Here is a 15163-nt window from a genome sequence, read left to right as displayed (position 1 = left end):
AAATTTAGTCTTAGGCAATGGTGCACACCTATAACCCCAGAAACTCAGGGGACTAAGGTAGGAGGATCACAAGTTCAAGGTCAGCCTCAGCAATCTAGTGAGACCTGCCAAATAATAATAAAATCTGGGGATATAGCTTAGTAGTAGAACACCAATGGGTTCAATGTTGAAAAAAAAAAATTAGGCCTGTATGACCAAAGGCTCTACAAACAAATCTAAAAGATGAGCAAAACTAATTAAAAGAACACACTTAATAAAAGATCATCCTTCAGGGATGGGGATGAGGTGCACTCACCTAGCATGAGCAAAGTCCTGGGTTTAATTGCCAGCACTGCAAAAAAAAAAAATAATAATAATAAAATAAAATAAAGATTGTCCTTTAGATTAATAAGAAAATACAGACAACACAATGGGAATGCAAACAGAGATTATGAACAGATGCACTCAAAGAAGATAAAATGCAAGTGGCAAATATTCATGAAAAGATGCTCAAGCTCACTAGAAACCAGGAAAATGCACATTAAACCAGTAATCACAAACTATGTCTTTCCATTAGACTGACAAAAAGAGTTTAATGTTATTGAAGTATTTTTGCAAGGTTTTCAGGAAGTGGGTTCTTTGAGATAATGTTAATGAAATATAGTTTCAGATAATTTACATTACCTACAACCCAGCAGTCCCCATGTAGATTTTTATTCAAGAGAAAACTGGCACAAAGGCACAAGGAGACATTTCTGTGAAGGTTCTGCTGTACTAATTATAATAGACAAAAATTAGTAGCATTTTAACTAATAATAAGGAAATTATAGATATACAATTGTATATTACATAGCAGTTAAAAGTAGATAGTAGAGCCATTTGTGTCAACATGGATAAATCTCAAAACACCATTCCTAATTTTAAAAGGCAAGCTGCAGAGTATGTGTAATATGGCACCATTCTGTCAATCATAAATACAAATGATACTAAGCTTATATTCTGAAAATTCATAATAGCGATTATCTCTAGGAATTAGAGAGCAGTATATGTCACAGGTGGAAGTGGACTTATAGTAGCTACCATTCATTCATGAAGTGCTTACAAAGTGCCATATGGTGTTTAAGTGCTTTTCATGTATTATTACATTTAATCCTCAAAAACATTCTGTGAGGTAGGCATTAAAATTCATTTTCCAGGTAAAGACACTTGGGCACAGACAGGTTAAGTAACTTAGTTAAAGTTGCACAGTTAACTGGTCCAGGTAAATTTGCTCCTAGGCAATGAGTCTACTGTCCCCTCTCATAACTATTATACTATAATGCCTGAGCTACAGCAACTGGGTAATGAGGTGGTGGTACTCAAAGAGAACTTAACAGCAGCTTTAGCTGTTGGTTTCCAGATTGGAGAAAGGAGAAAGTATTCAGGAATCACTCATATTGTTGAAAATTAATTTTACACAGGAAAAACTATTATTGAGATGTCTTAGATGGAACCATCTCCAAAGGGAAAAGAAGAATAAATGAACAGAAGGGAAGGAAGGAGGGAACAAGAAGGAAAGGAAAGGGCATTTCTCCCTCTGCATCCATTTAATGACGACTTCACATCTCGGGTTAATCATATAGTACTCCAAAACCTATGCCATTATCAGGTTTTATCACATCCCAGGGTGAGAAAAATGAAATAAAAAGGAAGAAGAAATTCTGGGATTGTCCTTATTGCCCACGGATGCAGACACCTCCAAACCGCAATAGTCTGTCTGTTTTGAGAGAAGCCCTCCTTCGCTCTTGAAATGAATTCTTAACCCACAATGAACAGTTCTGGCTCATTACCCAAAGGGTATTCTTGGCCTACACTCTGCCTTATCGTTTGGCTCTAATGGAAGGGAAAGACAATTTAACTCAAATTGCAATTAAAGCAGGGAGGGAAAGAAAGATTTTCCTCAGTTTCTAGTAACCATCCATTGGTTGCCCTGGAAGACCTTCCAGGAGGCAGCAAGGTCCGTGGATCTAAGGAGAACCCTTTACTTCTTTTATCACCCCAGCTATGTGGGAAGCCTGTTTTCTTAAAAAGTCAGTCAAGGTAAGAAAACCCTACCAAATAAGCTTCAAAAAGAAATTTTGCACCAGCAACCACGTTTAACCTTTCCTTCTGCCCAAAGTTTCAGATCCAAACACAGTGGCTTCCATTGACTTCTTAGACTGACCAATCCACCATCAGTGGTCAACCTCTTTGTGGGTGGAGTGGTAGCTGAGGGAAGTGAGATGTGAGCTCCCCCTGGTGGTAGAAGCCTTCCACTAACCCAGATGGGGCTGATGGGTTTTTGCAGACTGGCCTAGATTTCTCAGGTCTAATGTTTACTTATCTTCTCTAGATCTAAATTTTCCATAGCATTTCTGAAGTAACATTTTTATGATAAGAGTTATTGTCCCATAATATTGAATACTGCGGTGATGGTTACTAGTAGTAGCTCAGAACATTTTCTCAATAATGGACAGTACAATCTGCTTATTCTTACCTGTTTTTGTCAGTCCACACTATCCTTCCTTTGTGAACTAATTTTAAAGTTTTTATTTTCAAGAGTCATGGTATACCTAACTTGGTAGTATTTGATTTTCAAAATATTCTATGGCCATGGAGAAAATAACTCGTGGGTCTGTCATTCACTCTAACGTAGTCCTTAAAGGAGGATTTACATTAGTCCTATGAAGTAGAAAATATATCCTGTTAGGTTTGATGTACATTCTTTACCCACAGATCACCTTCTGAACAGAGCACAGGACCCCTGAGCACCCGCTCACAGTGTTTCCTTCTTCCTGTGTCTTCAGCACTCTTTCCACATACATGATAAGCCTGGAAGTTGGCAGTTCTTCTTACTAATGCAGGGTATTTTTTTTATCCCCAAGCAAATGTTCTTTCTAAAGAGCAAAATGACCAAAATTAAAAGATAAATCACACACTGGAGAAAATGCTGCATTTATGTATGATAAAGCACTTATATTAAGGGAAAGGAGACTTCTAAGATGTCCCTCTGAATAAAGACGCCAAAAGTTTGAAGTGACTAGATGGGAGCCAAGGCAGACAACTGGGGATCGGGAGGTTAAGTGGCCTCATGATTGGGATGCCCGCCCAAACATTGGGATTGGAGATAATGGATGAAGATTAATTAATGGAAGATGTCTAAGTTTGTTGTCATGAGCAAACATATGAAGAATTTCAGAGCACTTTTACTCATCTTTCAAAAGAAGATAATGTGATCAAAAGAGGAGCATTTGGAACTGATTCTTCAGGAAAAATATTTACTTCAGTAAAATTTACTCATAAAAATGAACCACCATCTTAGAAACACAACTGTATTTCATCATACCTCATCACAGTGTTTGGAAGAAGAACAGATAGTGATGGTTGAAGGCCAAAAAGTTGGCAGTTCCCTTCAAGGTAATCTGAACAGGGCAGGAAAGATCAAGGTAGACAACCTCCGAGATTTAGAAGATTTGGACATGGATGAAGAGATTAAGCCCCAAGTGAGCAAGGATTTCCTGCTGCTTCCAGGAGAAGTGGTAGAGGATATAAGCACCAGTGTTTGCTCTTACAGTCCTTCTGTTGACCAGCCTCTCACTGCTGAGGCCAAGCCAAAGCCCACTGTGAAGGGAACCCAGAAGCAAGCAGAGGAGATACTTGGTGACGAAGTCCAGCCCTTTGCACTTGATGAGGGATTTGATTTTGACAACATGGCTGTAACCCCCAAGTTCACTGCTGAAGAGATAGAGACCATCAGAGAGCTATTGAAGCAAGAGAGAAAGAACACCAACATAGACTTATGACTGATTATCAAAGCACCTCTCTGTTTATTTTGTTTCGTTTTTATTCATTCAAGCAGCATTAGAATAAACAATACACCAGCCATAAAAAAGAAAGCACTTATATGAAACTATTGAAGACTGCCCAGTCCTCAAATCAGAACAACTGAATCAAAATCTCCCTGGCTTAGAAAAAAAATATCTGGAGGTGGAATCTGGACGTGTATTTTTTTTTTTTAACTCCCCAAGTGATCCTCAGGTACTTTAGGGTTGGGAACCAACTGGGCTCAGGAAACTATGATAGATTGTTATGCAATAGAATATTACATAACTAATAAAATGCTTTCTGAGTTTGGAAAAAAATTTATTTTGAAAAGTTCTAAACCTACCAAAAAGTTGCAATGTTGGCACAAAGAACTCCCTTATACTTATCATTCGGACTGATAAGTTTGGCCAATTGTTCCAGAGATATCCTTTTATTATTAAGCAAAGGATCCAGTTCAAGATTTTACCTTGTTTCACATTAACACTCTCTTGAATTTCATGACCTAGACTTTTTTAATTTCATGACCTAGACTTTATAAGACATTTTCTTTTGTATTAGTCCTGATTAGTTATACACAACAGCAGAATGCTTTTGAACTCATTGTACACAAATGGAGCACAACTTCTCTTTTCTCTGTACACAATGCAGAGGCACACCATTTGTGGAATCATATGTGTACATAGGGTAAACGTGCATCTCATTCCACTATCCTTTTCACTCCCACACCCCATCTCCTCCCCTCACTACACTCTGCCCAATCCAAAGTTTCTCCGTTCTTGCCTACCCGCCGCCATTATGGATCAGCATTGGTGTATCAGAGAAAACATTTGGCCTTTGGTTTTGGGAGATTGACTTATTTCTCTTAGCATGATATTCTCCATTTCCATCCACTTACCTATATGTACCATGTTTTCATTTTTCTTTAAGGCTGAGTAATACTGCCTTGTGTGTATATACCTCATTTTCTTTATCCATTCATCTGTTGAAGGACATCTAAGTTGGTTCCATGGTTTAGCTATTGGTTTAGAATTGCACTGCTATAAACATCGATGTGACTGTATCACAGTAGTATACTGATTTTAATCCCTTTGGCTATATGCCAAGGAGTGGGATAACTGAATCAAATGGTTATTCCATTCCAAGTTTTCTAAGGAAACTTCATACTGCTTTCCAGAGTGGTTGCACCAATTTGCAGTCCCACCAGCAATGTTTGAGTGTCCCTTTTCCCCACATCCTCACCAACATTTATTGTTGCTTGTATTCTTGATAATAGCCATTCTGACTGGAGTGAGATGAAATCCCAGCATAGTTCTGATTTGCATTTCTCTAATTGCTAGAGATGTTGAACATTTTTGAAGAATATCTTCAATGCAAGGGTGGTAGGGTCCCCAAGATCACCTCCAGTTTTGATGATTTGCTGGGAGGATTCACAGGACTCAGCATATAGTTGAATTCTTTGGCTATCATTTATTACAGTCAAAGTATACAAAGCAAAATCATCAAAGTGGGAGAGCATGATGGGCAAACTCCAGAGAACATCAGGTGCAAGCTCCCAAGAGTCCTTGCCCAGTGGAGTTCTGCTAGCAATGAGTGGTGATAACACATGAAATGTTCCCTACCAAGGAAACTCATTAGAGATCAGTGCCCCAGGCTTCTATGGGGATGGTCCCATAAGCACACTCTAACAAGTATCCAAATACCAGACTTCCCAAAGGAAAGCAGATATTCAACATAAACCACATTCCTTTTACAAGCATGTGAGGCACAGAAAACCACTCAATTTATTTAGTATGGTGAGAACACTCCTGTATCCAAGTTCCCAGCCGCCAACCAAGGGCCAACCTTGTAAGCAGACTCAGACCTGATGTGTTAACTCTTATCTATACAGTGGATTTGGAGTTTCTATAATTAGTCCCAGATAATGTGTATTTGGTTGGAATATTACAGATACTGAATTCTTTTTGTTGCCACTATTGGGTGAAATATGTCATCTGTTGGTCCCTAATCTGGTTCTATTTTTGATGTGTGACTGCTGATGGTTGACAGTCTCAAGCCTTTCTCCTCTCTTTTCATTCCAACCACAGCTGAGTGAACCCAGCTTCAAACCACACAAGCCCTGGTCCACCCTCAGGAACCTTGACCCCATCCCACCCATTAACTGCATCAGAAGTTAAAGCTCACCACCCTCTTCCTCTCCCGTTTCAGACCTGGTTTGGGGCCTGCCGGACTCTCTCCAGAAGGCCTCAATATGTAAATAATAACTCATCTATCATCTTAGTGTATGCATGGCAACATCAATCTCTACATCAGACCAAGTTCTGATGAGGGGTGAGGGGAGTCCATCTCACATTTATAGAGTCCATTACTGGTGGTGGTAACTTCTCTTGGTCAAGACAGTGCGTGCCAGGATTCTAAACTATGAAGTCATGTTTTTGCCCTTTTTAGTCAACAAATATTTTACAGAAAGGTAATTTGAGTCTATGTAAGATTTCATTCTTCATCCAACCTTCACCCACTAGTTCACATCCATTAAAGTTAATTATTGTGATTGTTGCCAAGTGGAAAGTTTCCGATATCATCAATCCTTCTGCATTTATTAGTTGGCATTCTACTCCAAGGGACGCTTCTCTCATCTTCCTATCTATTTATTCATCATTCTTTTGTTTCTTTTGTCACATGTTCATATTTTATTGTATCTATTATTTATCTTGATGCTGAAATTATCAGATTTGACCAATGAAATCCTCTTTAAAGTGGCTTCTGAGAACTTTTGCTCCTACCCAACATTATTTGAGGATTTTTTTTTTTTTTTTTTTTTTTTTTTTTTTTTTTTTTGCTTTCTAGCTCAAAAAATATTCAGGTTCAAATTATGCTTTTTGTGCCTTACCCTGGCATCAGCTGTTTCTCCAGAAAGCCCAGATAGCTTTCTCTGATGAGTGAAATAAGATCAAGATCCAGATTTAAGTTGAGCTTGCTATAATGGGGTACAACTGTCCCCAGACCCTTTCTGTGGACAGAGACAGGAGGTATATGAAAATACACACAGCAAGTCTCTCTTTATTTCTATAGCTGCATTCATTAAAAAACCTAAGCTCACACCGAAACCACAAATTTCAATCCAACAGCAGAATTCATTCTGGTTTCCTTTTTCTCTATAGTTGTACTCATCCCCAACAATGAGAAACCTGGCTCCTATTATCTCCATCCCTCTGTAAAACCACTTTTCACCCCTCCTTACTTTCAGTGGAAACTCTCATTAAACCTACCTCTACAAGCTACCTAATTTGTTTGGATCTGCCTAATGGTTTTTTGGTTTATAGCATTGTTTACATATAACTGATATACAATAATTGTGTATATTTAAGTGAACAGTATGATGAGGGTGGGCCTAAGTATATACATTAAAAAAATCACTACCATTAAAACAGTTAATATATCATTCACCTCAAAAAGTTTCCTGTGCCCTTTTATAAATTCTCTTTTCTGTCTCTCTCCACAACAATCCCTCTTGTCTCCAATCACTGATCTGCCTTCTGTCACCATAGATTAGTCTGAATTTTCTAGAATTTCATGTAAATTTGAATCACATGGTATGTATGCTTCTTTCATGACATCATTATTTTGAGAGGCATCCATTCTGTTATCTGGGTGTTCTGGTTTAGATGTGAGATGTCCCCCCAAAGCTCATATGTGAGACAATGCAAGAAGATTTAGAGGGGAAATTTGGGGGCTATGAGAGCCTTAACCCAACCAGTGAATGAATCCCCTAATGGGATTAACTGAATGGTGACTGAAGGCAGGCAGGGTGTGGTTGAGGAGGTGGGCAATGAGGCTGTGCCTTTGGGGTATATATTTGGTATCTGGCAAGTGGAGTCTCTCTCTGTTCTTGTTCATCAAGTGAGCTGCCTCCCTACGCCACACTCTTCCACCATGATGTTCAGCCTCACCTCAAACCCCAAGGAATGGAGCTGGCTGCCTATGGACTGAGACCTCTGAAACTGTGAGCCCTTAAATAAACTTCCCTACTCCACAATCGTTCTAGTTGGGTCTTTCGGTCACAGCAGCAAAAAAGCTGACTAAAACACGGGGCGATAACTCATCCTTTTTTATTGCTAAGAAGTATTTTATTGTATAAATGATAAATACTTGATTCATTCACCCATCAAAGGATGTTTAGGTGGTTTCTAGCTTTTGCTGATTGGGAATAAAGGTACTATGAACATTCATGTACAAATTGTTGTGTGAACATATGTTTTCTTTTGCCTTGGGTCAATGCTTAGAGGAGACTCGTTGAATTGTATGGGAGGCATATGTCTACATTTTTCAGAAACCAACAAAATATCTTCCAAACATGTTGTACCATTTTACATCAGCAGTGTGTGAGAGATCCAGTTAATCTACCTCCATATTAGTACTTCATGATTTTACCGGACTTGATAATTTTAGCCATTCTAGTGGGTGCAAAATAGTTTTAATTTGCATTTCCCTAATGACTAAGGCCATGGAGCATCTTTCTGTATGTTTATGTAGCATCTCATATCAACTTTTATACAAATTTTACCCATTTTTATGAGTTTTCTTGGTCACGGTGTTCTTGAATTGTAACAGTTCTTTTAATTCTGTACTCCTTTGTCAGGTATGTTTTGAAAACACTTTCCCAACAGCCTGAAACCTGCCTTAGAAAGTACAAAATATTCTAAATTTGGTACAGTTCAAATAGTTGAGTTTCTTTTGATATTTCTTCCTTTTCATGGTATATTTTTAAAACTTCGCCAAAACAAAGATCACTAGGGTTTTCTCCCATGTTCTAAAAGTTTCATAGTTTGAGTTCTCACATTTAGGGATGTGACCCATTTCGAATTTATTTTCAAATATGATATTAGATGAGGGTTTTTTCCCTTGCTTTCATTTTGTTTTGCATATGATCATCTCATTTTTCCAGCACCATTTGCTGAGAACTTCCTTTTCCCCACCGAACTGTCTTATCACCTTCAAAAGTAAATGGGACACATCTTCCAATTTTATGCTGATGCTACACTGTTTTGATTTTTTTTTTTTTTTTTTTTTTAGGTCCTGGGGATTGAACCCAGGGCCTTGTGCTTGTGAGGCAAGCACTCTACCAACTGAGCTATCTCCCCAACCCTTGATTTCATATTTATATATAGAGACACATATATTGGTACTGGAGATTGAACCCAGGGGCACCTAACCACTGAGCCACATCCCTAGGCCTTTCTATTTATATTTTGATGTCTCACTAAGTTGCTGAGAGCCTTACTAAGTTGCTGAGGGACTCACTAAGTTGCTGAGACTGGCTTTGCTCTTGAGATTCTCCTGCCTCAGCCTCCCAAGCTGCTGAACAACACTAGGTTTTAAACTAATGGTATATATCTCCATTTAGGGAAATCGTCTCTCAGTATACAATTTTCAGTATCAAACCATGCACATTTTTTGTTAAATCTGTCACTAAGTTTGTCATACATTTGAATGTTATTATAGTCAAATAATGATATTAAACATGATATTCTTAATTTTCAAGATCTGTTCATTAGTGTCACATAGAAAATAAATTATTTTATCCTATATTATTGTGTATTGATCTTGCTCATCTCACATATTAATCCAAGAAGCTTTTTAAACATATTCTATAGAATATTTTCTATACTAGAGAATCATTCTTCTGTGAACAAAGACAATTTTAACTCCTTACTTTTCTTGCCTTATTACTCTGTTTAGAATTTTTGCTATAACACTGAATAAAAGTGGCAAGAGCAAACATATTCCTTCTCTTAGAAAGAAAGTAACCAGTCTTTTACTATTAAGTATGATGTTAACTGTAGGTTTTTCGTAAGTAGTCTAGAGCTTGAGTAAATTTGCTTCTGTTCCCATTTTGCTGAGAGATGTTTTGGGGTTTGTTTGTTGGTTTTTGGTTTGTTTCATTTCATCAGAAATGGGTGATGAACACATAACCTGGAGGGACACGTCCAAATGAGCTGCTTGTCATTGGATGACTTTGTTCCTTGTTTGTGTTTCTCTGTTTCCTGTAATACACACATTAACTTTTTAAAAATAAAATCTGTTTTAAAAAACAAAAAAGAAAAATGGGTGATGGATTTTACCAAATGCTTTTTATGGATAAATTAAAGTGATCTACAGTTTGATAAGTAAATAATATCATTTTTTTTAAACCATTCAGCCAAACTTGCAACATTTATCCCACTAAGTCATCATATATTATCCTTTCACATTATTGGATTCAATTTAATAAAATTTTAAGAATGAGGCATGTTGGTCTAAAGTGTTCTTTTCCTACAATGCCTTTGTCTAATTTTTATGTCATAGTAATGTAGGCCTCAGAATAAGTTGAGAAGTATTCCCTCCTCCTCAATTTTCTGGAAGCATCATGAAAAATTGGTGTTATTTTCTTCCTTAAATGTTTGGTAGATTTGAACACTGAAGTAGCTGAGCCTGCGGTTTCTTAGTAGGAAGGTTTTCAATCACAAGATATCTGGCTATTCTGTTTATTTCTTCTATCTCTTACTGAGAGTTTCAGTATTTTGGGTTATTCAAGGAATGTGTGTCTATTTCATCTAATTTGAATTTATTGGCATAAAGCTATTCAAAATATTTTTATCATGCTTTTATTATCTGTAGAACCTAAAGTGTTGCCACTTTCACTCATGCTTTGGGTAATCTATGTCTTCTCCATTCTTTTCCTGACCTTTCTGGCTGAAGATTTATTTATCAATATTCTCCTAGAACCTGCTTTTGGTTTCACCAATTTTTCTCTGTCGTTTACCTGTTTCTATTTCATTGATTCCTTATTACTTTCTTTCTCCTGCTTACTTTGTGTCTATTTTGTGCTTTTTTGAAAAAACTAGTTTCCAAAGTTTCTTGATGGTATGAATGTCCTACGGAAGGCAGGTTCTTTATTATTGAGTTGGGAGAGGAATCAGAGAAACTGAAGGATTCAGGAGAAGGCAGAGCAGGTGCAGGTATGGCCACTGCCTCAGGACAATGAGGTGAGTTAGTAGAGTCTATATGTGTGAGCTATAAAATGGCTCCTGTTCCACTTCTTCCTTCCAAATAGCCCATGAGAGTTTCTCTTCTGGTTCAACATAAACAGAAATACACATGAAAGGGAATTATAGGAAATGAAGTTCAGCCTCACCATGTCCACCCATGAGGAAGCCATCACAAATTACCGGTGTCTTTGTGTTGAAGGTCAGTTTCGAAGCAGGACAGAGTTGGGTCTTGCTTTTTTTTTTCTTTTTTTTTTTTTTTTCCCTGCAAGCCAATCTGTCTGCATTTCACTGAGGAGTCCAGAACACTCACGTTTAATGTAATTATTGATATGGTTGTGTTTGCATCTACCATCTTGTTGTTTTCAAATGCTTCATCTATTCTCTTTGTCCCTTTCTTCCTTTTCACTTCCTTCTTCTGAACTAATTATGACTCTGTTATAGATCCTCTTTTTAGGAGGGTTTAAATTATACATCTTTAATTTATCACAGTCCATCTTTTATATCATTTCATGTAGCGTATTCAAACCCGACAACAGCACATTTCTGTTTTCCCCATCCTGGTCCTTGTGTTATGTTGTCATACAATTTACCCCTATATATATTATAAAGTTCACCATACATTATTATTTTTGTTTTAAATGGTCAATAATATTTTTAAGAAATTTTTCAAATAAGAGAAGAGAATATTTGCATTTGATCACATATCTACCATTCCTGGTGTTTTTCATTCCTTTGTATAGATCCAGATTTCCATTTGGTATCATTTCCCTTCTGCCTGAAAGCTTCTGCTAATATTTCCTTTACTTCAGGTCTCCTGCTAATTAATCTTTCAGTTTCAGAAAGTTTATTTAACCTTTGCTTTATCATAATTTTTTAAGTTTCATTGACATATATGTAATCCTAACTCCATAAAATTCCCTCTTTAAAGGTATATATTTTGATGTTTTTAGTATAGTCACAGCATTATGCAACCATTGCCACATTTCTGTCCTCCCCCAAAGAATTTCCAATCCAGTTTGTCACTTCCCATTCCCTCCCTTTCTGAACCCAAAGCCCTCAGCAACTATTCATCTACTTTTTGTCATTAAAGATTCACCTATTCCAGGTAGTTCACATAAGTGGACTCATAAAACATGTAATCCTTATTCACTGTCTTCTTTCGCTTAACATGATGTTTTCAGCATGCATCCATATTGTAGTTTGTATCAGGACTTCATTTCTTTGCAATGTTCAAATTATTTTACATTGTATTGGTATGTCGTATTTTAGTTACATATTCACTAGTTTTTAAACACCTGGGTTGCTTTCAGTTTTTAATTACAGACAATGCTGCCAAGAACATTAGTAAATTTTCTTCTTTTTTTTATTGTAAACAAATGGGATACATGTTGTTTCTCTGTTGGTACATGGCATAAAGGCATACAATTTGTGTAATCATAAATTTACATAGGGTAATGTTGTTTGATTCATTCTGTTATTTTTTCCATTCCCCCCACCCCTCCCACCCCTCTTTTCCCTCTATACAGTCCTTCCTTCCTCCATTCTTGCCCCCCTCCCTAACCCTAACTCTAACCCTAACACTAACCCCTCCCACACCCCATTATGTGTCATCATGCACTTATTAGTGATATCATTCGTCCTTTGTTTTTTTGAGATTGGCTTATTTCACTTAGAATGATATTCTCCAATTTCATCCATTTGCCTGCAAATGCCATAATTTTATCATTCTTTATGGCTGAGTAATATTCCATTGTATATATATATATATATATACCACAGTTTCTTTATTCATTCATCAATTGAAGGACATCTAGGTTGGTTCCACAATCTGGCTATACTGAATTGAGCAGCTATGAACATTGATGTGGCTGTATCTCTGTAGTATGCTGATTTTAAGTCCTTTGGGTATAGGCCAAGGAGTGGGATAGCTGAGTCAAATGGTGGTTCCATTCCAAGTTTTCTAAGGAATCTCCACACTGCCTTCCAGAGTGGCTGCACTAATTTGCAGCCCCACCACCAATGTATGAATGTACCTTTCTCCCCACATCCTCGCCAACACCTGTTGTTGCTTGTATTCTTGATAATTGCCATTCTAATTGGGGTGAGATGGAATCTTAGGGTGGTTTTCATTTGCATTTCTGTTATTACTAGAGATGTTGAACATTTTTCCATATATCTGTTGATTGCTTGTAGATCTTCTTCTGTGAAGTGTCTGTTCATTTCCTTAGCCCATTTGTTGGTCCAATTATTTGTATTCTTGGTGTAGAGTTTTTTGAGTTCTTTATAGATTCTGGAGATTAGTGCTCTATCTGAAGTATGATTGGCAAAGATTTTCTCCCACTCTGTAGGCTCTTTCTTCGCATTGCTGATAGTTTCCTTTGCTGAGAGAAAGCTTTTTAGTTTGAATCTATCCCAGTTATTGATTCTTGCTTTTATTTCTTGTGCTATGGGAGTCCTGTTGAGGAAGTCTGATCCTAAGCCAACAAGTTGAAGATTTAGACCTACTTTTTCTTCTATAAGATGCAGGGTCTCTGGTCTGATTCCGAGGTCCTTGATCCATTTTGAGTTGAGTTTTGTGCAGGGTGAGAGATAGGGGTTTAATTTCATTCTGTTGCATATGGTTTTCCAGTTTTCCCAGCACCATTTGTTGAAGAGGCTATCTTTTCTCCATTGCATATTTTTGGCCCCTTTGTCTAGTATGAGAAAATTGTATTTATTTGGGTTTGTGTCCGTGTCCTCTATTCTGTACCATTGATCTGCCTTTCTATTTTGGTACCAATACCATGCCGTTTTTGTTACTATTGCTTTGTAATAGAGTTGAAGATCTGGAATTGCGATACCCCCTGCTTCGCTCTTTCTACTGAGGATTGCTTTAGCTATTCTGGGTTTTTTATTCTTCCAGATGAATTTCATAATTGCTTGCTCTATTTCTGTAAGGTACATCTTTGGGATTTTAATTGGAATTGCATTGAATCTGTACAGCACTTTTGGTAGTATGGCCATTTTGACAATGTTAATTCTTGGGAGATCTTTCCATCTTCTAAGGTGTTCTTTAATTTCTTTCTTTAGTGTTCCGTAGTTCTCATTGTAGCGGTCTTTCACCTCTTTTGTGAGATTGATTCCCAAGTATTTTATTTTTTTCGAGGCTATTGTGAATGGGGTAGTTTTCCTAATTATTCTTTCCAAAGATTCATCACTTATGTATAAAAATGCATTAGATGTATGTGCATTGATCTTATATCCCACTACTTTACTGAATTCACTTATGAGTTCTAAAAGTTTCCTGGTGGAATTTCCTGGTTCCTCTAAGTATATAATCATATCATCAGCAAATAGGGATAGTTTGAGTTCTTCTTTTCCTATTCATATCCCTTTAATTTCTTTGGTCTGTTTAATTGCTCTGGCTAGAGTTTCAAGGACGATATTGAATAGAAGTGGTGAAAGAGGGCATCCCTGCCTTGTTTCAGTTTTTAGGGGGAATGCTTTCAGTTTTTCACCATTTAGAATGATATTAGCCATGGGCTTAGCATAGATGGCCTTTACAATGTTAAGGAATGATCCCACTATCCCTATTTTTTCTAGTGTCTTGAGCATGAAGGGGTGCTGTATTTTATCAAAAGCTTTTTCTGCATCTATGGAAATAATCATGTGATTCTTGACTTTAAGTCTATTGATATGGTGAATTACATTTATTGATATCCTGATGTTGAACCAACCTTGCATCGCTGGGATGAAACCCACTTGATCATGGTGCACTATCTTTTTAATATGGTTTTGTATGTGATTTGCTAAAATTTTGTTGAGAATTTTTGCATCGATGTTCATTAAGGATATTGGTCTGAAATTTTCTTTCCTCAATGTGTCTCTGTCTGGTTTAGGTATCAGGGTAATATTGGCTTCATAGAATGAGTTTGGGAGGGTTCTCTCCTCTTCTATTTTATGGAATACTTTGAGAAGTATTGGAATGAGCTCTTCTTTAAAGGTTTTGTAGAACTCGGCTGAGAACCCATCTGGTCCCGGACTTTTCTTTGTTGGTAGGCTTTTGATGACTTCTTCTATTTCATTACTTGAAATTGGTCTATTTCAATTGTGTATGTCCTCCTCATTCAGTTTAGGCAATTCATATGTCTCTAGAAACCTGTTGATGTCTTCGAAATTTTCTATTTTGTTGGAGTATAGATTTTCAAAATAGTTTCTAATTATGTTTTGTATTTCAGTCTTGTCTGTTGTGATATTTCCTTGTTCATTCCGAATTTTAGTGATTTGGGTTTTCTCTCGTCTTCTGTTTGTTAGTGTGGTTAAAGGTTTATCAATTT

General features: G+C 37.0%; 1 pseudogene across 1 annotated transcript; it reads left to right on the top strand.

The window, feature by feature from the left end:
- The first annotated feature begins 2985 nt into the window (after nt 1–2985).
- Nucleotides 2986–3883, top strand: LOC306656777 (intraflagellar transport-associated protein-like; annotated as a pseudogene). Its single transcript has one exon. The product of its transcript is annotated as an intraflagellar transport-associated protein-like (transcript).
- Nucleotides 3884–15163: the final 11280 nt, after the last annotated feature.

This window comes from Sciurus vulgaris, assembly GCF_902686455.1.
Source record: "Sciurus vulgaris genome assembly, chromosome: 3".
NCBI classification, from domain to species: domain Eukaryota; kingdom Metazoa; phylum Chordata; class Mammalia; order Rodentia; family Sciuridae; genus Sciurus; species Sciurus vulgaris.
The sequence above is the reverse complement of the archived record's forward strand: the minus strand, read 5'-3'. Positions and strand labels throughout refer to the sequence as shown.